Raw genomic sequence first — 22,449 nt, 5'->3', positions numbered from 1 at the left:
GCACTTTGCTCTCCAAGTGGCTATTTGTCTACCGGTATGTACCTCATTAACTGAAACGCTTTGATGTTTGTTAATTTGTCTAGATGAGTACTTAAGTCCAATGTAACTGATGTAGAGCAATATTACTACTTCATTGTCTGTACTCTCCACCTCAGCACTTTTGATGAATGGCATTTTGTCCCTAACCTCGTATCTAAGAAACTTCTGCCTTAAGTGTGAGTTGATTTGACAAAATGTGTATACCCCAATTTTTTTTATCTACTTTTTCTCCCCATTTTCTATTCTCTCATCCCAATTTCGTATTTCCAATTCTTCCCTCCCCTGTCTTGAACGTTGCTAGACTATGCCTCTCACTGGTCGGCTGTAGTGAGGATGGAAGCCTTGCATCACGTGTCTCCTCCGGTACACGAGGAGGCAGCCTGTCGCATCTTTGCACCGCAGCAGCTCGAACCCTCAGTGGTGAGGAGTAACTCGTGGGAGGCTCACGCTGCCCCCGATACTTCCTGTTTCCGGCATCACCCAACCGACCTGTAGGAGTCGCTGTCCACAACGTCCAATCCCCACCCACCGGCTTTCCCACTCTCTAACACTGTCAATTGTGTTAGTATGATGGCCGGCCGAGCCGGTAGCAACGCAGAGAGCTGGGCTCGATACCAGCATCTCCTGCGTTAGTGGCGAGCGCCTTGCCCACTGCACCACTCAGCCGCCTTTTGTATACCCCAATTTGAGTTCCTGTATGTCGAGTGCCTTGCTCAAGTCACTGAATATTCAGTGAATAGTGCAACTGCAGTGTGAATCCAACAAACATGATTTGTGCAGCTTATTTGTTCAGAATTCTTTTTATATTCATATTTTTAATATTGCCTATCGAACGCTCGTGTCGATTGTGAAAACTCCTGTGAATTAAGATTAAACTGCGATGGGAAACGCACATGCATTTATTTTTTTGGTTTGCCGATGAAATTTCCTCTGCGCTTGACCCGTCTCGTCGTCGTCGTCCCCCCCCTCCCCAAGGGGCCCGCACCCGGGGACCAATCCAAGTGCTCCTGTGGCGTTGGCGACCTGTCCTGCATGTTTTTCCATCTGCAAGGGAAACCCTTGCGAGCACACACAGGGAGAACATGCAAACTCCACACAGAGGCCGCCGCGCACAAGCGGGAGTCTCATCCAGGACCTGGGGGAGACTTGTGTGAGGCGACTGTCTTAATTAACCAAGTACATCACCGTGAATGTGAGGATAGTTTTCCAGGTCTACTTATTATTATTTTTCTTTTTACAGGAACATGTAGGCAATTAGGACAATTTGTTAATTGCTATTTTATAACTTTTTTTTAAGAGATCTACCAGGATACATTGCCTGCTAAATTACTTTAGTAATGCTAAATCACTGACAATGGAGTAAAGCAGACCTATATTCTGATTACTAGAGTAAAGCAGACCTATATTCTGATTACTGGAGTGAATCAGACCTATATTCTGATTACAGATCAATCTACAGACCAAACATGTCTGAGTATTTGTCCATGTACCGCAAATTGATAGTCGATAAAACACTGATTGGGGCTTTTAATTTATCTTTAAAATTGTCCATATATACAATATCCAGTGTCAACAACTTCATTACTGATTAACCTTGCTTTATATTATAACCCCTAAGGTAATGTATCCCCCAGGGTCAGGGATACTTACAGGATATTTAATGATGACCGGATGTAATTCACATAAGAAACATGTCGACTATCCTAAAGAAGTGGAACACTAAAAACACATTGGCACCACATGGTCAGAGTGGCTATATCTAATTGATCCCAGAATGTTCATCGCATCATCAATGTTAGTCACATGACCTGACCCCCCACAATGAATGCAGTTTAGAGAAACCCTGCTTATTGAGCCTCCCCACCCCCACCCTCAGTCAAATGTCCATCTCCCAGGATACAGAAACCGTTAACGTACATCCATGGTATTATTAACAAAACAACTTTTCTTTCTGTGTCGAGTAAATAAAACCTGTGGGCAGAAGAACAGAAGGCTGCCAGAGCCAACGCTAAGATGGTTGTGAGTGTGACTGAACTGTCTACGTGCGCGCACGAAGGACATACTATAGTGCTAGCTAACGCGTGGCCATTGGTCCCATCTTTACGTCTATCATTCTGACGAACGGCGTCACTCTCGTCCAACGAGCCAACCACGGAGCCGGAGCCGTGCAGGTGGGCGGGAGACCGAGCTACGCTGGGTAAGCTAGCTAACTGAGGATATCGATCGAGTGGAGGATTTCAACAAAACGAAACCATATCAATTGAAAACAAGAGAGAGAGGGAGATAATTTATCGCAGGAGGTAATATTTTACGTCTTATTTTTATTTTTATTTAATAGCGCAGAGCTAACGACCGTGTTTCCCCCGTTAAGTATGATACCTGTCGTCGCGGTGTTTTGTTGACTTTCATGCAGAAACGGGGGTTAGCTAGCTAACTTAGCTAAGCTGGCTAACCGGAGACCAGCTAACTGAGCTAACTACATTCCCTAACGTCATCATATGTCACAGTGTAGTGCCATCTGAAGTGGCTATTTTGATTTACATGTATTTGCTGTGTATTAAATAACAATACTGCACGTTTAACTGCTGGCGAGCTTGGTTATTTTCACACTTAGCTGCGCTTAACGTAAACGTTACTCGCTAACTTGAGCTATTTTCTGCACAGCGTCGCTGCTCCTGAGCAGTGTGTCCGCTGACGCTCAATTATAATTACCACCATGTCTTAATAATAACAGTCTTTTATACAGTCAACCATCATCATATTGAACCATCATCAACGTAGGTTAATGAATGCAGTCACGTACTAACAAAGATAGCCAGCTTGCTATATATTTCTGAAGCAAGCGTCGCTGCGAGCCCAGCCCGAGTTAAAGGGTCTGTTAGGCCTCTTATTGTTTTGGTGTGAGACAGCTGGGGATCATGCGCTTCACTCACATTTTGTGAGGAAACTGCCCCCAAAATTGCAATATCAACAGAGAGGTTATTCTGGTTGCAGTAAAGTTAGTAGTATTTCGCCCCAGCATCTAGAACAACATATAACCGCGAAGAACGATCGCGTTGAAACACGTTTGTACACTGTCTGTAGCCTGCTGGCCCCATATGCAAAACTAGAACACTTTCAAAACAATACGCCATATTTGAATATTTATTACAAAAAGAGTTCCACTACATGTCTACACAACATCCCTACCTAGTTTTTCCATTTTAAAAAGCTTGCATTTGTACTTTATTGTTTGCATTTTGTATTTTAGGTTGTACTTTAGTTTGTATAGTGTTTGGTCTTTATTCTTTTAGTTTTTACTGTATGAAGCACAATCTCAGGGGGCTCATACAGAACCAAGCATTTCACTGTAATGTACCTTATATGTGACAAATGAAACTGGAAGAATGCACTCAGTGGAGTTAGACCTCCAGCCAACCTCTTATATCATGGCTTTTGGAGATGGGTTTGACTCACCTGTGCAGCTCCTTCTGCTCGTCCTGCGTCCTTAGGTGTTCTATGGTTGATTACCTTGTTGTGGAATTACTACAACTTTGTGTTTCATTATTAATGGTCTAGTTATTAACAATATAAACTTTTGTGGAACTATGCTAGAGAGTTTTCACATGGAAGATCTCAAAAGTCACACTGTCAAAAGTTAAAGCTTGTGATACATGTCACTGCTGACCTGTTGTACAGAACATGTAAGTCACTTTGGATAAAAGTGTCAGCTAAATTACAAAATGTAAATGTGCACAAAGTAGTAATACTAATTTCACAGCAAGGTTCACAGCAAGCTACCCCCTATGAACGAATGACCCCTGAAGGGGCTCTACAGGAAATCTGAAATTGATCAGTGGTGATCAATATTTCTGACTACTAGGGGTGTAATGATGCAACCTCACAACGATTAATTATGATTATTCAGGCAACGATTCAATGTATCATGAAATCTCTTCATTTGACCACAATTCGATTAATTTTCTATCAGTTAATTCCCCCAAAAATGTTGAATACACAAATGTGGCTGGGGGAACTGATCTCACTCAGCATGAATGGACTATAGGTCAATAAAAACAATACGCACAAAACTAAAAACATATACAATTATTTTTTATTTTTTATTCTAACATTTTCAAATCGATGCAGTTGAATCGTCCCATTAGAATCTGCATTTCGATTAATCAATGCATCGTTACTAGTACTACCCTACTGACTACTAATCCCATCTGTTAAATGGCCAATTGCCCCATGTCACAACGACGTTGCTATGTAAACGGAATGCAGTGTCTAAGAGGTGGGTAAATTACACCTGCTCTTGTTGAAAAATAGCTGTATTGAAATTATCACTATTCACTGCCAAATTCCAACACATTTTCTTAATTTCATTTGTGATTGTAAAGCAGATTGATAAACAATTAAAGGAAATCGCAAGCATCACTGCAAATCCGGGATTATTTCATCGATCAGCGATCTATCAAAAAAAGAAATTCAGCAAATCTCTTAGTTACAATAAGATTGTATGAAAGAGTGTTGTATTTATAGGTGAAGTAATGTTATTTCCAACGTCCACACGTTGCCTTCTCATTACACGCCAGTCAGTCTCTGGGGAAGGAGCAATAGTGTATGGGTGAACGAGCGAATCCAACCACCTAAAACGGTTCACTTAAATATATTTCTGACATTTTAGGCGAGAAATGGGATACACAATTGCTGGATCTTAATTCACATTTGATCTGCGATGCCTACATTTGACAGTTTGATCTGAATTTCGTGAGTCAAACACCTGTTACTGATCGATTCTAGATGTTCGGGTGGATTGGCGTAGTGGTTGGATGGGGGCGGGCGAGTGGCATTGTGGGTGGTCGGGGATGGCACTGGGACGCTTTGGGGGGTTGTGGTGGGTTCTTCATGCGGGGGGGTTCCTTCCTGGGGTGTCGGTGGGTTGGCGCCTATTGATTCGGCTCGACCTTTCCTGGAGTCTCTTGTGTGCTTTGGTGGATTTTGGTTGGTTTTCATTGTTTGGTCTCGCTCGGTTCTCTGGTGTTTTGGGGATTCCTTGAGTGGGGGGCTCGCTGCGGCTTCTGCAATGTTTCGGGGTGTCCCAGGGGGTTCCAGTGTCGTCTTGGACCGCCCGGTGCTGCCTGTCTTCTCATTTGACCAGGTTGTGTCTGTTTGCTTGGGTGTTTGGAGTCGTGGCTCCTTTGGCGTGCCTGCGGGTCCTGGGACGCGTGGCCCATCATTCCTCCGTGGAGTTGGGGGTGGGATTAGTTATTTCCTCGTGGTGGCGGGGTCGCCGGGACCGGGGGAGATGGCGGCCGTGGGTGTGGCATTCACGTCGCTGTGCATGGCGGTGTGAGTGGCACGTGGGCTGTTTGTGTTTTCCTTCGGTCATGACATGCTTTATTGGTAGGGTTGGGTACCATTCACATTTGAACAGATACCGGTACGTGTGAATCGATACCAGTACCCAACGGTATCTTTTTTCGGTACTTTAGTCTCTAAAAATGTAATTGACCAACCTCAGGGCTCTACAGTGCGACCAAATTGCTCGCATATGCCCCTAAAAATATGTGTGTGCGAACCGTAAAAATCAATTACGCGCACGCTGTGCGAGTACAGATTACAGCCTCTCTCGTCTTTTTTTTCCTCCGCCGTGAGAATCGTTAAACTACAAGTCCCACATTGCACTCAAGCCAACGGTCCAATCACAGTAGAGTGACGTGACTGGTTTCATGAGAAAGAAAGCAAATGACCAATCGGAAGCTCTCATTTGGCTTGTTTACTTCCTGAAACGCCACCATTGCGATATGTGAGAGTTTCCCGAGACATGTAACTTCTAGTCTTACCAATAGCAATATATTTTAGAACACCTAGATTTAGCGATAGCAATAGTAATATAACGTTGATGCAGTAGCGTATGCCATTGTGTTGACTGTAACGGACATGATAACAACATAACACTGTGTACACATTCAAATTGCGATAATCGATAATCTAACATTTTCAAATCGATGCAGTTGAATTTTCCCCTTAGGATCGATGCATTGTTACACCCCTACACCAAAGTAACTGCCGGCCCACTGTGTATGTGTGTACAGCTAACTTGGCTAGCGTTATGAACAGCAGAGGTGGGCAATAGGGTCCAGCTGCAGCGCCGGGCGGCCGGAGTGCAAGCGGTGTGACGTAATTGGCAGACTCGACTGTCAATCAATGGTCTACCTGACACGCAAACTCATAAACAATGTTTCTGTACTGGAGGTGTGCAGTATTTCAATAGGCAACCCTGAAAGGATTATTTCTCTAGAAGAGCAACACAGCCAAAACATAGGCATTGTATGCATAAAAGGGGCAAAAGCTAAAGTTAAGTGACTGTTACTTTTGTAGCAGTAGTTTGATTTGATAGTTTATTTGATAGGGACAGCACATGTTAATGAACATCAAGTACAAAATACAAAATGTAAACATGCAGGGTTGTAGCAAGAGCTAATTTACACACATGCACGCACAGTACAAATATACATTTATTTTTGAAAAAAAATAAACTCTTTTACTTGAAATATTTTCACTGTGCTCCTAAATATTTTTGGGTGCTCCTAAATTTCTTTGTGTGCTCCTAACTTTTTTCATTTAGGAGCACCTGTGCCCCTAGTGAAAAAGGTTAGCGTAGAGCCCTGAAACTTCAGATTATTTATTATTATTTAGAACAATCTTATATATATAATTAGGGATGCCCCGATCACGTTTTTTGCCACCGATACCGATCACCGATCGTCGTGAGCCATATCGGCCGATACCGATCCGATACCGATCGTTTTTGATTAAAAAGAAATGAAAAATTATTTTATATTTTTTTTTTTTTTTTATAGAATATATATATTATATAATTAGACTTGTACTTGTATTATCTGCGAGACATCGCCACCACGCAACAAGTCAAAATGCTCGCTATCTGCAAACAGCTCCACTGTCTGTGTGTACTCTAGTAGCCCTAGCTCCAAAAAGGATTCTCCGGCGCTGCAGCGGGACCCTATTGCCTTGGTAACGTTATGCTTTGGTCATTTCACATTCAGCAAGCCCTCAGCTCGAATACGCATTCAATCAATGTTATAAGACATTGATATCAGGAGCTATCTGTAGCTACTGCTAGCCGGCTAGATGACGTTAAGACAACTATTTAGTTCAATCGGACATTTCGTTTTGAACCGTGAACTAACGTCAGCTAACGCAAGCTAACGGAGATATCAACATGGGCTACTAGACTTCCTGGGGCATTTGTTGATATCCAGAGCTATCAGTAGCTAGCCGGCTAAATACCGTTAGACAATGCCTACTAAAAGTGAATAGTTGACTGGGTAATTTTGTTTAAACGGTAACGATAGCTAGGTAGCTAACGTTAGCTCAGGTCGAATGCACTATCTAGACTCAGCAGAGGAGGTCCGCCTCCTCTGTGTTTACAAACTCTACACGGGTACGGGCGGGGCTAGGGAGGAGGAGCAGTTTGCAGGTCCTGTGCGTCTGAGACAAGCGAGTGAGATATCCACTTGATCAGTTTCCGCGATCGGCGAATATGACTAATTATCGGAATTCCCCGATCGCATATTTATACTGATTATCGGCCGATAACGATCGGTGGCCGATCGATCGGGGCATCCCTATATATAATACACACACACATCTTTAAATACTAAGTATTTAAAGTATAAAACGATTAAACAAAGCACTCTAGCAGCAATGAACTATTCTACTGAACTAACTACACCTGAAGATGTCGATGCCTCATTGTCGTCAACGGAGGGTTCTTCAGTGCTGGCTGCAGGCTTGCTACATGTAGCTGCTGCTGCTGGGGGCTTGTATTTTTTCGCATTAAAAACGCTACACTAGTCTCCTCAACTTTCAGAAATATGCTGTGCTTGACCAGGTGTTTCTTCAAGTTACTTGTGTTACCCTGCCCAACTTTGAATTTTGCGCTACAAATATTGCAGCGAGCGTTGTCTGCATCTAGCTTTGTAAAGTGTAACCGCACTTGCGACCGTTTTCGGCTTGCCATTGCCCTGACTGTTCTGTTGTTGAATCAAGTCAAATCCTAGGTATCCGTGTATTGTGCACGTTGACGTGAACGTGCGGCACACTTCATCGGTTTCGTTTTGCGGTAAACGAAACGTTGACGTCGTCTGACTTAAAATGTTTTTTTTCATTACTGAAATGTGGCACTTACGTGATTCGGTCAATACCCTAAAGTCTTGGATGGGGATGTGGTAGGGATTGATGTCTGGGATGTTTGGAGGACTGGACCGGGGGGGTTCACATGCCTTCTAGCAACATTGTACTTATTTTATGCCTATTCTTATGTCTGCATGTTTATGTTGCACTACTTTTATTGTATCTTATACCTATTCTTATGTCTGCAATTTGCATTGTTTTTATTCTGTCAACTGTGTGCTGATTTTATGCCTGTTCATTTTATACTAATTGCTGTGGGGCACTCTCTGGACTGCGGTCCATGTGTGAAAAGTGCTATATAGATAGTTATTAATAGGGCTGTCTTAAATACTTCGAAGCTTCGTTCGATGGCACAAGCTTCGAACATTAAAAAAAAATCGAAGTTTAATTTAAATTTTTTTTTATTTTTACTTCGGTGTGTGTGTGTGTGTGCATGGGGCCATTGGGTGGGGCCGGGGGACAAATACACTGGAGGAAAGTAACCCAGCTCAGCACTGCCCAAATTATATCATCACTATTGCCTGTTTGAAGGATATCATCCTCAAACACATATACACCACCTACACGCCTATTCTCAGTCCTTGCCCCACAATGGTGGAATGAACTACCCACCCCAGTTAGGACAGCCGAATCCCATCCAATCTTTCGCCGTCGACTAAAGACGCACTTCTTCAACCATTATCTGAAATAAAATTAAAAAAATAAAATTAAAAAAATCTAACCCTAACTAACCTTGCACTTGTCCTAATAAACTAACCTACACTGTAACACGCAACACTTTGATGAACATTGTTACTCAGCTGATAGAGTTGTACCCTTCTTGCTGTCTTGTCGTACAGAACTTGTAAGTCGCTTTGGATAAAAGCGTCAGCTAAATGACTAAATGTAAGTGTGTGTGTAGGTGTGTGTGTGTGTGTGTGTGCGCGCGCGCCTTGTAGAATTCCACACATAAGAAAGAAAGATACTGGGATGAATAAACAAAATAGGAAATAAAATGTAGAAATGCATGCAATACATAAATAAATATGAATCTCCATATATGAAATATAACATTTAGATAAGGTGCTACTGAGATGTTTTGGTGAGTTCTTTGTTTTTTTGTGGAAGTTGCCCTTCTTAAAAATGCATGAACATTCACTGATAATTGGTCTGTAGTGGAGTCTACAAGGTCTACATTGCCAGACCATGTAGAATCCGGACCTTGTAGACTGACATAATTCTGTGCATAGTTTAGTCTACACAGGCCATATTTCAAATAATCAAAATCTTACTTCATTCATCTTAAACATTATTGATTTGGGGGATTGGTAGTTCCCATGAAATCTGAAGTTGTTCAAACGACAACAGCGATCCACCTTGAATTAAATCACACAGCCGAGTGAAACCTTGTTGGATGCGTCAGTCACGAAAGGGGCTACTTAATTAATTAATCCAACCCACTTTATTTATAGAGCACATTTAAAAACAACAACGTTTACGAAAGTGCTGTACAAGTCCCACAACATAAGATAAAAAAAAAAAAAAAATTAAAAGAAAATATTAAACATTTTTATTTTTATTTTTTTCTTCGAAGCTTCGAATTAAAATCGAAGCTCGGCCCCGAAGCTTCGATTGCCAAAAAAAGCTTTGAAGGTCAGCCCTAGATTGCAGAATGGGTACAATACAGTACAGCTCAATACACACAATTGTTAAGGTGATGCAGACCAGAGAAAGACTTTAGTCTTGTTTACATCAGGGTCCCCCATTTTCAATTCATCATAACATATGACACACATGACATACAGATAGACAATACTGCCACATCTATACATTTATGACATACCAGATTTACAAATACAGTATTGTTTGTGATACAAAAAGTCTAAAAAAGAGAGTATATACATTTGATGAAGAAACTGTACATTGGAGGAGGTTGGGTAGGTGGGGGGGGGTTGTAACTGTACATTGGATTATCGACGAAACCTTACTTGGTCCCAAGAAGAGGGTCTTGTGTATTAAATAAAGTTTTCATTCATTCATTCACTCTGGATCTGGTAAATCCAGTAGCAATACACACAATTGTTAAGGGGATGCAGACCAGAGAAAGGCGTTTGTCTTGTTTACATCATCAGGGTCCCCCATTTTCAATTCATAGTGACATTTATGACATACACAACATACATGACATTATGCCATTTGTGACATAGGGACATACATGACTTACAACAGGTATATAGTAGTTTGGTTGCTTCTGAGTAATTCCAGGGAAAAGACCAGAAAACAGCGTTTGTGTAATTCAATAAACACGACATTTTTCGCCTGATTATCGGATCTTCCTGAAATCAACGCTAGATCATCATTTTTATCCTTCCTCGTGCAAGAATGCAATGTGGTTTAGACCGGCGCGCCGCCTGTCTAATTCTAGTTCTGTCTAATTCTACGTTTTCGGCAGCCAAATGGTTAATAGGCTAATACATCCATTAATTTAGAACACTGATATTTTAATTCTAGTTAAAGGGGACATGCATTGCTATTCCTAGCACTATTTGGGCAACTTTACACAATTCCTGTGAGTCTATGGAAGACATCTGTAAGGTTTATTAAAAAAAATAAACAAATCATTGTTTTATATTTCTAATGGAGTACTCAAAAGCATCATTTTCCAGCCTCAGGGTTTCAGCCTGTTATTGGCTGGGCTCCGCCCATAAGCACTTTCAGTGACAGTCATCCACACAGTCGGCGAGTGGCAGACAGAGAGAGACAGACACGGAGCACACGCAGGTCCCCTTCTCTTTCTCTCTCTCCCTCTCCCGTTTGAGGAAGTCTTCCACTGTGCGCTACAGCTATAGACGGGGCGTTAGTTATGCTCCCGAATCGAGAGAGCGATGGAGAGGGAGAGAGAGAGACAGACCGAGAGACGACAGCGCGACGCGCGTGTGTGTATGTATGTGTGCTCTGTCGCGAGGGTATATCTGTTTCTCCCTCGCTCTCTGTCAAACCCCGTTTGGTGCGCTACAACCACAGAGCCAATCGGATCACTATCCGCTCCATCCTCGCAACGTGACGTCACCATGCGAGTCAAATCAGAACGACCTGATTAAATGGAGCAGGAAATGAATGACCTGAATGACGGCAATCCGCCAATATGGTATTTAGAGACAGACACATTGATACTAACTCCTATTACTTTAATACAATGCTAGACACTGAAAAAAGACATTTATAATGCATGTCCCCTTTAAAGAAATAACATTTGTTTGCATTGATCGGCTGGATTACTGAAGGCGCTGAATCAGACGGTCAACAGTCTATACTTTCATGGTAATGAGAGAATCAAGGCAGGCAGGAGGATCCTTTCAGTGTTGCTTGCGACACACAAGCGTCTATCGAAATGTAAAGGCAAGAAAGCAAACAGTTAGTGGCAAGTGAGTATTGAAAGTGAAACCATGTGAAATGTTCGTGAAGGATAATTTCACAGACATTACTACAAACTAGAACTGTTGTCACCTTTCTTTGTAAAATGAAGCCACACTTCCTCCTTTCCAGTGACTCGTTGCAAGTTTCCAAACACGCAACCGTCAGAAAAACATGCAAACAGCCTGAACACGAGACTTCTCATTTTGCTCTGTTTGCTTTATAGGGTCGGTATTCGTTTTGTTTTTTAACCACATAGCTATGCAACAAACCACATGGGTAGAAATGAGCGTTCTGCTATGATGATCAAGGCCATCCCAACGCAAACCTTAATCTTTTTTCAACTGAAATTGAGTGATTAAGGAAAAACAGCATCGGCATGCAAGTAATGTAAAATGTTTTACTAAAAATAAAAAGTTAAAATGTAATAATCTTTCGGGGCAAGTGAACATGAACTTTGGGCAAGTAGAACGTGACCTGTACTTGCCTGATGAACAAGTGCTTTTGAGACCTTAGTGTCAACTCCTGGAGTGGCATCACTAGTAGGCACCAATAACATTAAATGTGTGACTCAGGAAGTCAGGTTTAGGCCAAAACACGACTGCTCCACCCAATTGAATTGAGGAGAAAACATAATAATAAAAAGTAAGTAACATATTACTCGTGAACACGTCCCATTTGTAACAAACCTGAGATGTGTTCGCTCCATGGCAGGGCAGAATTAGCCACTGTATAATTGCTACAGAGCTCTTGTTTGTTGAAACGCACATCAAGGAGACAGCAGCAGGCGTGGGGAGCAGCCAAATTGGTTGCAGCTTATCACAAATGAGGCCCATGCGCTTACTTAGGTTATTAGGTTACTCCTTAGCAAGTTAGAGAACTCGCACCCAAGCAGTAAGGCTGAGCCCGAACCCTGTTTTTAGGGTTCGAACGTTCGCCAGGTTTATCGAACGAACGTTCGAACGTTCGTTTTTTTTTTAATAAATTTCTTTTTCATTTTTTTTAATAGTAATTTTTTTTTATTGTATTATTATAGATCCTACGGAGGGCGGCATTGCATAGTCTATTGGTGAAAAACATGTTGTTTACAGTGGTGGCTGTTCATGTAAACATGTAATTAAACAAAGCACTCAGAAGAAAATAAACAAGCTACTGAATCAAAGTATGATAAACAATAGCCCTTGCAGTCACGTAAGGGGCTAGATAAACAAATGCATTCGTTTTGTGGCATTAGCGTTATATAGTTAGTGTTACAACTTACACGTAACAGGTATTCACTCTTGGTCGACGGGGAGGGGAGCCGGGAGGAGAGGCGCACGCCTCGGCTCAACAGACCCGTCCACCGTCTACCTCGGACGGGTCTGTCCACCGTGCGCCTGCTGTTGTTTCCAACGCAACCACCTCCCGCCATGAAGCTCGCGCGACCGTGGCCGAAAAAGGATGGTATTCATTAATGATCCTAATCTGCAGGTTCACCTACGGAAACCTTGTTACCGATTACTTCCTCGGCGGGGAGCTAACTGTTGAGGCTTGCCGATTGGTGGTAACAGCAGAGGCGGGTGCAAGCGGTGTGACGTAATTGGCAGAATCGCCTGTCAATCAAAATAGAGCTCTGGTTGAGAAATAGTATCCCGCTGCAGCCCGGCAGACCATACTGGTTGAGCCGAGCGCCTCGCATTCACATCACCTCAACCCCGTGCGCATCCTTTATTTTTTTTTCACCGAACGTTCTAACCTATTAATTAAAGTCCGAATGTCAGCGTAACGAACGAACGTTCGAACGTTCGAACGTTCGGGCTCAGCCTTACCAAGCAGGCCATGTTACCCGTAGTTGTGACAGTATAACCCTAAGCGGCCCTTCTGAAGTGTGGCAATGTTGCCACTGATTTGAATTACGAAAGTGATAAATCAATCTGTTGCTTATTTTGGATGTTTAGAAATGGAATAACCTAATGACTTGTTTACAATAATCAATAATTAGATGCCAAATTAGGGCTGGGCGATTCTAGCTAAAATCACGATTTCTCTCTAAGAATTGAGATCACGATTCTCTCTCACGATTCTTATTTTTTCAATAAAATCATTGATTCTCTCTTAAACAGACAACATAACATATATGAAAGTGCTTGACTTAAACTTAAAAATCTCTTGTAACATACAAAATAACTCAGAATCGTCATCAATTAAAAAAGTTAAGTAAAAACTAAAAAGAAAAGAATCGTAATTTAGAAATATGATTGCATAGGTCTATGAATAGATAAGATTTTTTTTCTATTCATTGCCCAGCCCTATGCCAAATTATTATGTTTCCGTTGATATATTTCTCGTATATGGCGACACATTTCTAACACATGGCGACCGTTGTCTCTTCCATTGCTGTGTACAAAGCAATGGTTGCTATCCAATACAGCCATGTTGGAAGACTGAGCACTACAGAAACATTCCATGCAAGGCCTCTATTGTGTAGCCAGTTCATACCATACTGACCTGGTAAAACTGCATGGCCTCCAATGTTTTGCGTATGGCTGCATGCATTTTTCATTTTACAAAAAATAAGAATTTTATAATTATTTAGTTTGGTATTATCACGAATATTAATTCTGATTAATGGAATTACATACCTCCCCAATATAAAAAAAAGTCATTGCCATTTTCCTAATGTACCTAATAAGCCCAAGTAATGATGGACTTAGATGTCATTTACCTGCAAATATTTTTCTTTTTAGCCCACATTGAGCCTTTTGTAACAAGGTTGAAACCTTGCAGTGTAAACTCACTCCTAAATTAAGTATCCCCACTTGTGGATCCATTTAATTTAACATACATTGTTACAAAGGGTCAGATTAAACCGAATATATATATTTATTGCTTGAGATCCCTTGTATACTATTTGTATATCGTTTGATATCCCTTGTATATTCTTTGTATATATACACGGAATATCCCTTTACCTGGGTACAAACCAGACCATAATATTCGCTCTCCTATTGGACAGCGACCCCTAGGCGCCAACGACCATACCCCCAACGGCAAGTTCAAAGGCAACACCAAGGCATGTCTCAACATGTCCAGGTTTGCGCAGTAATACGAGAGAACTGAGGTTGGCACTAGATAATTCACCTTACGTATAAATACGGCGCAGGTGGAAACAGCAGCAATTCGTTCATTACTAGTAAAGCCTTCACCATGAGACAACGTGCAGTGAAGTGGGCAACTTTGCCTCTGAATAGAGCCTTGAGAACCGCGTGCGAATAGATTGCTAAAGTGTCAGAGTTTAACGCAGTACCGTTGAGTTCGACTTATTCTAATGTGAAGTAATAGTCTATCATTTATAGTGTATCGTGCGGCTACCGTTCTTCAGTGACCAGCATTACCACCGGTTCGTCGTGTATATAGCTAGTGCACTTATCCAGGCTGGGCGGCCTAAACTCGTGCCCCCACCCGAGGAGTCCTAGACGAGAACCGTTGGATATGTACACCGGAGAACCTACACCGGCGACTGCAGAACCTTTTCTGGTTGGATTATATTGCTTTGGTACCGTGACTGCTGGAGCAGAGAACCGTCTACCCCACTATCGTGTGGGATCTACCCCCCGTGAGGAGCATCACTCGAGCCCGCCTCTAGGAAGAGGCTGGCTAGCTTTCATCCATGCTGTCGAGCATACTGGATTATAGCTGTTGCTTTGTCTACTGATCAAGGGAGTACTGCACTGGCTCCTGTATCTGGAGCCTCGTTATTCCGCGTTGACCCAGACTTTGCACCCGAACATTCCTCTACCCTGCCGGCCTTACACCCGGAGGGAACCCCCCAGTGTCTCCAGCTGGTACTAGTGTGCCTTATGTAATTGCTATGCTACAGGTGGCGTCAGTTTAGACCCATCTTACTATTCTCATTGACTTACGCTCTTGACCTACTTTACGTGTGTTCTTCGCCTTACAAGTGCGAGTATAATTCTCAATCTGTAACCTAACGTTGCTTGCTGATAATAATAAATACCCTCCAAATAGAACTTTATGTGTCAATGCCGTGTTCTTGTGTGAGTGTTCACCATATATATTCATGTACTGTATGGCCAGTAATTAAAGTACATAACTAAGTAGTGGTTTAATATACCATACTCTCAATACAGTCAGGGAATTGTACCCCTCAGTTACATACATGGTAATGGCGAGTCCTAGGGTTGGGTACCGTTCACATTTGTACCGTTATCTGGGAATTGATACCGGTACCCGACGCCGACGGTACCCTTTTCGGTAATTTCTTAATAACAAATAAACCTCTGATTGATTGAAAAACTTTAATTAACAGATTGCAGAATGGGTACAGTACGGTACAGCTCAATACACACAATTGTTAAGGGGTTGCAGAGCAGAGAAAGACTTGTCTTGTTTACATCAGGCAAGGGTCCCCCATTTTCATTTCATAATGACATTTGACACAATATACAGATATAAAAATCTAATCTAATCATCTAAACTAATCATGACATTTATGACATACATGACATACAGATATGCAGTACTGTTACATTTGTGATAGGGATGTCCCGATCGCATTTTCTTGCTCCCGAGCATGTGATTTTGAGTATCTGCCAATACCGATCTTTCCCGATCTGATCTTTCACATTAGTAGGGATGGGTAGCGAATTCGGTACTTTTGAGGTACCGAACCGAAACACGTCGGTACTACCGAGTATCGAATCAAGTGAGAAACCTAAAAAAAAATATTTTTTATAATTTTTTTTTTTTTTTTTTCATGTCAACGTTCACACGCACAATATATGCTTACCTAGGATTTGACTTGATTCAACAACAAAGCAGTCGGAGCAATGACAAGCCGAAAACTGTCGAAATTGTAGTTATTTGAAGTTTGGATTTTTTTTTTACGACTGAAGTAGGTAAATTAAATTTCTTGAGACTAAAGTACCGAAAAAAGGTACCGTTGGGTACCGGTATCGATTCACAGGTACCGGTTCAAATGTGAAAGGTACCCATCCCTACACATTAGTAACCGATTTGACGCATTTGTCAGAAACTGGCAAAGCGAGACATTGTTGCCTCAACTCTGCCTCAATAGCCCCTCGAGTGCGGTGGCTCACATTACATTCACCCTGAGCCCCTGAGAATGCTTCATACGAGAAATATTCAAAGTTTCAATCTGTTTGCACTTTGCACATTAGTATACATTCAGTGTTCGACTTACGTAATGATTTGCTCCATTTTGGTCTGAAATACGGACGATAATCCTCACAAAGCGAATGTTGACGTTATCCAGGCGAACGTTAACTTCATTCAAGCAAGGCATTGCAATCAATACAGCTGTTTGGCAAAGCACCAGCCGCTTCCCCCATTCCTTTGTTGTTGTTTGTGGCTGTTTCTCAGGTGGCGTATTAGGCCATGTCCACACTAAAACGATTTGTCTGTTTCGTTTATTTAAAAAAAAGTTTTCCGTAAACACAAAATCGTTTAAAAAGAACTAGTGCATCCTAATGAGAACACTGAAACGCTGCCGCAAAAAAACACCAAAAGCAGAGAAGAAGAATGGAGCATGCGCTTGCGCACAGTTTGCACCTACCTGCTCCTACCTACCTAACAGAAGAAGTGAAGTGAGCTGACCTACTTTTCCAGAGCGCAACGTACTTCGGGAGTGGAGAGAGAGAGAGAGACCGCCGGCTCAAACTACCTGTTGGAATAAATTAATTGATTGATGTTTAACTTGTCCCTGTGTGTGTCCAGTCATTTCGACTAGCAAACGCTGTCTTTATTTTAGGGATGCACCGAAATTTCGGCCACCGAAAGTTTTCGGCCGAAAATGGCCAAAAATGCCCTTTCGGCTTTCGGCCGAAAGAGTTTTTTCACTGAAAATATATCACCGAAACAGAAACAACCTGTAACCTAACGCATGTTGTTGTGATGATGTCATCAAAACGCGGCTTCAGTCATTACATGCTTAACGTGAGCTCTTCAGTCCTGCGTTCTGCAGCCTGTGCAAACTCCTCTTGGGACTCGGGGGAGTCGCGCTGTTTTTATGTAAACTCCACGCGCAATGCTTTATATCCTTATTTACTATATGCCCGTCGCGGTTAATCACTGAGTGATCTAATATGCATATTCTTCAGAGCGAGAGGGGGGGGGGTTGTGTTTCTCACATTGACGCTGTCTGTCGTTGATAATATAATCTGAAGAGCATACATACTGTGCCAAAGTCAAGAGAGCACATTCATCTGGGGACTAGAAAGGTGCGCTCAGTAGAGCACAGATGTCCACATGTCTTCTCTCTCTCTATCTATCTATCTACCTCTCTCTCTCTATCTCTCTCTCTTTCTGATTGATTGAAAACGTATTAACAGATTGCAGAATGGGTACAATACAGTGCAGCTCAATACACAATTGTTAAGGGGATGCAGACCAGAGAAAGACTTTTGTCTTGTTTACATCAGGGTCCCCCATTTTCAATTCATCAGGACATAATATGACATACATGACATACAGATAGACAGTACTGCTACATCTATACATTTATGACATACCAGATTTGCAAATACAGTACTGTTTGTGATACAAAAAGACCCATAATAGCGATTATTTATTATTTAAGTTAAGTTTTGCCATAATCATATTTTTCCATAATCAGGTAGCTGAACAACATTGGTAAAAAAAATTCTATTCTATGAATCATTTTCGGCATTCGGTTTTCGGCCAACTGTTTTCTATTTTCGGTTTCGGCCAAGAATTTCCCATTCGGTGCATCCCTACTTTATTTACTTGGTTAGCTATTTAGCTAATGTGGATAGCATTTTGAAGGCATCAATGCTAGCTGGCTGGCTAGTGGCTACAGCTTTATTTACTAAATTATGGAGGCTTTTTAATAGTCAAGGTAAGAGAGGATTTGTCATGATCAACTGAAGGGGTATGCTATGGAACAGTTTGCCGCAAAAAGCCCGATCAGGCTCAATAGCTTCTGCACCACGAATGCAACTACTTGTTGTTGTGACGTTGGCTGAGAGTTTGCGCATGCGGGGTAAGGGAGAGGTGGGCCAAAGCATCATTGGTTCAGGAGAAGCCGCGTATCGCTTGTAAATTACCGTCTTCAGGCTGCCAGAACGCAGTTCCGTTTGGCAGAACGATGCAAACGATCAAATACTTTGCCTAAAACGACAAATCGTTTTAGTGTGGACATGGCCTTAGATTGGTCGTGTTGAACGCAGCTCTGTTCTTTCCTCCACGCGGAACGTCCGCCTTGCAAACATTGCAACTGGCTATTGGACTGGCTTCGGTTTCAATTTTAAAATGCTTCCAAACTTCTGACATTTTGTCTAGCTGCTCCGAGTCATCAGGTGGACATAACCTGCCGGTGTTGCGGGAGCGACGCGTTGTGAACTTGTAGGTCTGCTATTTTCTGCATGCATCACTGTCATGCGACGGTGTAAATCAAAGGAAATGCGTTTGTTTTGGCAAATTCTTCTGCTCTGTGCGACAATAAATGATGAATGTAATTTAAAACCAAAACTAAGGCCTCAGTATGAGTTTAAGACGTTAATTTTTACTCCCGATTTCCCCCCCGATCTTCTGAAAATCATGTGATCGCAATTAGATTATTTCCCAAAATCGTGCAGCCCTAATGCAAATATACAGTACTGTTAAACAGAGATCCTCTCAATTTCCACATTGTTATCACACCACACAAACAAAAACCCCTCCCTACGTCCGTCTCCCAAACTGTTCCTACAACCATTTTCTTTTTAATGTTGTATGGTCATGTATACATTTATTATTAGGGATGCCCCGATCGATCGGCCACCGATCGTTATCGGCCGATAATCAGTATAAATATGCGATCGTGATCGGTGATAATTAGGGATGCACCGAAATTGCAAATTGCTAAAAATGGCCTTTCGGCTTTCGGCCGAAAGAGTTTTTTCACCGAATATGTCACCGAAAGAGAAACAACCTAACAACCTCGCGTGTTGTTGTGATGATGTCGCGCTGTCGGGAGTCGCGCTGTTTCTATGTAAACTCTGCGCGCAACGCGTCCAATAAATGCGTCTTTAACATGCTTTATATCCTTATTTACTATGCCGCGGTTAATCACTGAGTGATCTAATATGCATATTCAGAGCGAGAGGGGGGGGATTGTGTTTCTCACATTGACTCTGTCCGTCTGTCGCGCGTCTACTGTGCCGAGTCAAGCGAGCACATTCAGCTGGGGACTAGAAAGGTGCGCTCGGTAGAGCACAGATGTCCGCTGCGCAGCCAGAGAAAAGATGGAATTAATGTACTGTATGCATTCAGAAGTGCTGAATAAATGTTTTATGGACCCATAATAGTGATTATTTATTATTTAAGTTAAGTTTAGCCATAATCATATATTTTTCCATAATCATAATGTTCCACAACATTGGTAAAAAAAATCTATTCTATGAATCATTTTCGGCTTTCGGTTTTCGGCCAACTGTTTTCTATTTTCGGTATCTGTTTCGGCCAAGAATTTCCCTTCGGCGCATCCCTAGTGATAATGCTTTATTTTCGCCGATCGTCAAAACCGATCTCACTCGCTGAGTTCTGTCTCAGACACCGGGAGCTGCACACACTCACTCCCACACAGTGGTGCGGCGTCTGCTCCTCCCTCCAGCCCCTCCCGCACGCATGTAAACACAGGTCTACTCTAGTCTAGTAGTGGGACGGGAGGACGGAGTCTCCCTGAGCTAACGTTAGCTACCGTTACAAAATGACCCAGTCAACCATTCACTTCCAGTCCAATACATGATGAGGCATTGTCTAACCGAACGGTATCTAGCCGGCCAGCTACCGATAGCTCCTGACATCAACAAACGCTCCAGCAAGTCTAGTAGAGACGTGTATGATACCTCCGCTAGCTCACGTTAGCTGACGCCAGCTCACTGTTCAAAACGAAATGTCCCACTGAACTAAATAGTTCACTGAGGCGCTGTATCAACGTTATATAGCCGGCCAGCAGTAGCCACAGATAGCTCCTGATATCAATGTTTTATAACACTCATTCGATGCGTATTCGAGCTGAGGGCATGTTGTTGAATTTGATCAATAGGGTCCAGCTGCAGCTCCGGAGAATCCTGGCCGTAGCTGCAGGCTACTCGAGTATAGGGTCCAGCTGCAGCTCCTGAGAATCCTGGCCGTAGCTGGAGGCTACTAGAGTACACACAGACAGTGGAGCTTGTTGCGTGGTGGCGATGTCTCGCAGATAATACAAGTACAAGTTTAATTATATAATATATATATTTTATAAAAAAAATTAAAATTTTAATTTAATCAAAAACTATCGGATCGGTATCGGCCGATATGGCTCACGACGATCGGTGATCAGTATCGGTGGCAAAAAACGTGATCGGGGCATCCCTATTTATTATGTATTTTTTAAATATCAACATTATCTGACCATCCTCAGTAAATACTATCAAACTCCTCTGACCTCATCTACGGTAGTCTTTCCAAAGACCAGAGATGGGACTTCCACACACGCACACAGAAAGTTCCCTAAGAGCAGACTTAATGATTTTTGAATATTTCAGCTAATGAAGTTAAATGTTTTATCATCAACCATCTAGTTTGTTTTTATAGTGTAACGTTTGGCTACTTTAACGTATAGAGAGAAACGGGTTCAGCCCCCCCCCCCCCCCCCCTTCCTCACTATTGGAACTCTAAACTGATGTCGTGGAGTGTGAGCGTTTCCAGGGTTAGCTTAGCTAGCGTTAGCAGCTAACGTTTGTTGTTTTTACCGCGATGTGGGCATAAAGGAATGGCAAGGATGCAAAACCATGTTAGACGCATTGGACCCGTTGCTCGTGGAGTTTTCACTGCACATTGAAACAGCGTGACTCGCGAGAGGAGTTGTCACAGGGCTGTGAATGCAGGGCAAGAGCTAGATATCCACGCTGGTCTGTGTCCATTATGAAATGACAATTGTGCGTCATTGAAGGTCTGCACTGGCCTGTGTCTATTATGAAATGACAATTGCGTGTCATTGAAGGTCCGCGCTGGTCTGTGTCTATTATGAAATGACAATTGCGTGTCATTGGAATTCCGATTATTTTCGAACTGGGCGGGTCTTAGGTACCGAAATGTGGCACAGATTGATCTAACGTGAATCGGTACTTGGTAGTACCGATGTAATTCGGTCGATACCCTTAAAAGTACCGGTACCCAACCCTAGCAGGAGGCTGTTGGAGGACTAGGTGCAGAGCTCCTGCTAGTACCACCGCTATTCTAATAGGAATGTGCGATGCAGCTCGTTAATTATAAATAAATTACCTGAAACGTGGACAATTTAACAAGAGAAGTGACTGCAAAATACCATTACAGGCAAAACTGTTGGCAGGTATGGAATAATGTTTTAGTGTGGGGGGGGGGGGGGGGGGGGGGGGGGCTGACTATGTGCTCAACACCTTAGTTACACACACAAACAAATTTCAGAAATCTCTGCCTGGCGGCGCTCCTTCACCAGACACTAGCTGTAGCCGGTTTGCCTCAAGTGTCCCTGCCCGATGACAGCCCATCAGCACAACGTTATGTTTACACAGCAAAGTCCTAAACAACTGTAGTAGCCTAAAGTCCACAACCATAGAAGTAGAATAGACTACATAGCCTGAGATAAACCTGTTTTATACACTATCTATGATGATCACCACAAAGTCCATTAACTGCAGCTTTAGATTCTCTCTCCCCCAAGTATAACAAGAGGGAGACGGAGAGGGAAGACACACATGCACACACAGATGCACGCACACATGCACCAGGGTTAGAAATTAACTTTTTTTTTTCGTGGCTTTTTTGCCCCCT

The 22,449-nt window shown here is 42.4% G+C and overlaps 1 protein-coding gene across 1 annotated transcript in view; it reads left to right on the top strand.

The window, feature by feature from the left end:
* The first annotated feature begins 2,214 nt into the window (after nucleotides 1-2,214).
* kdm4b (lysine (K)-specific demethylase 4B) overlaps nucleotides 2,215-22,449 on the top strand; it is a 136,961-nt gene continuing 116,726 nt past the window's right edge. Inside the window, 1 exon segment of the mRNA XM_084309027.1 lies at nucleotides 2,215-2,339. The gene's annotated coding sequence lies outside the window, so the exon portion shown is untranslated.

This window comes from Notolepis coatsorum (assembly GCF_963971535.1).
Source record: "Notolepis coatsorum genome assembly, chromosome: 2".
NCBI classification, from domain to species: Eukaryota; Metazoa; Chordata; class Actinopteri; order Aulopiformes; family Paralepididae; genus Notolepis; species Notolepis coatsorum.
The sequence above is the reverse complement of the archived record's forward strand: the minus strand, read 5'-3'. Positions and strand labels throughout refer to the sequence as shown.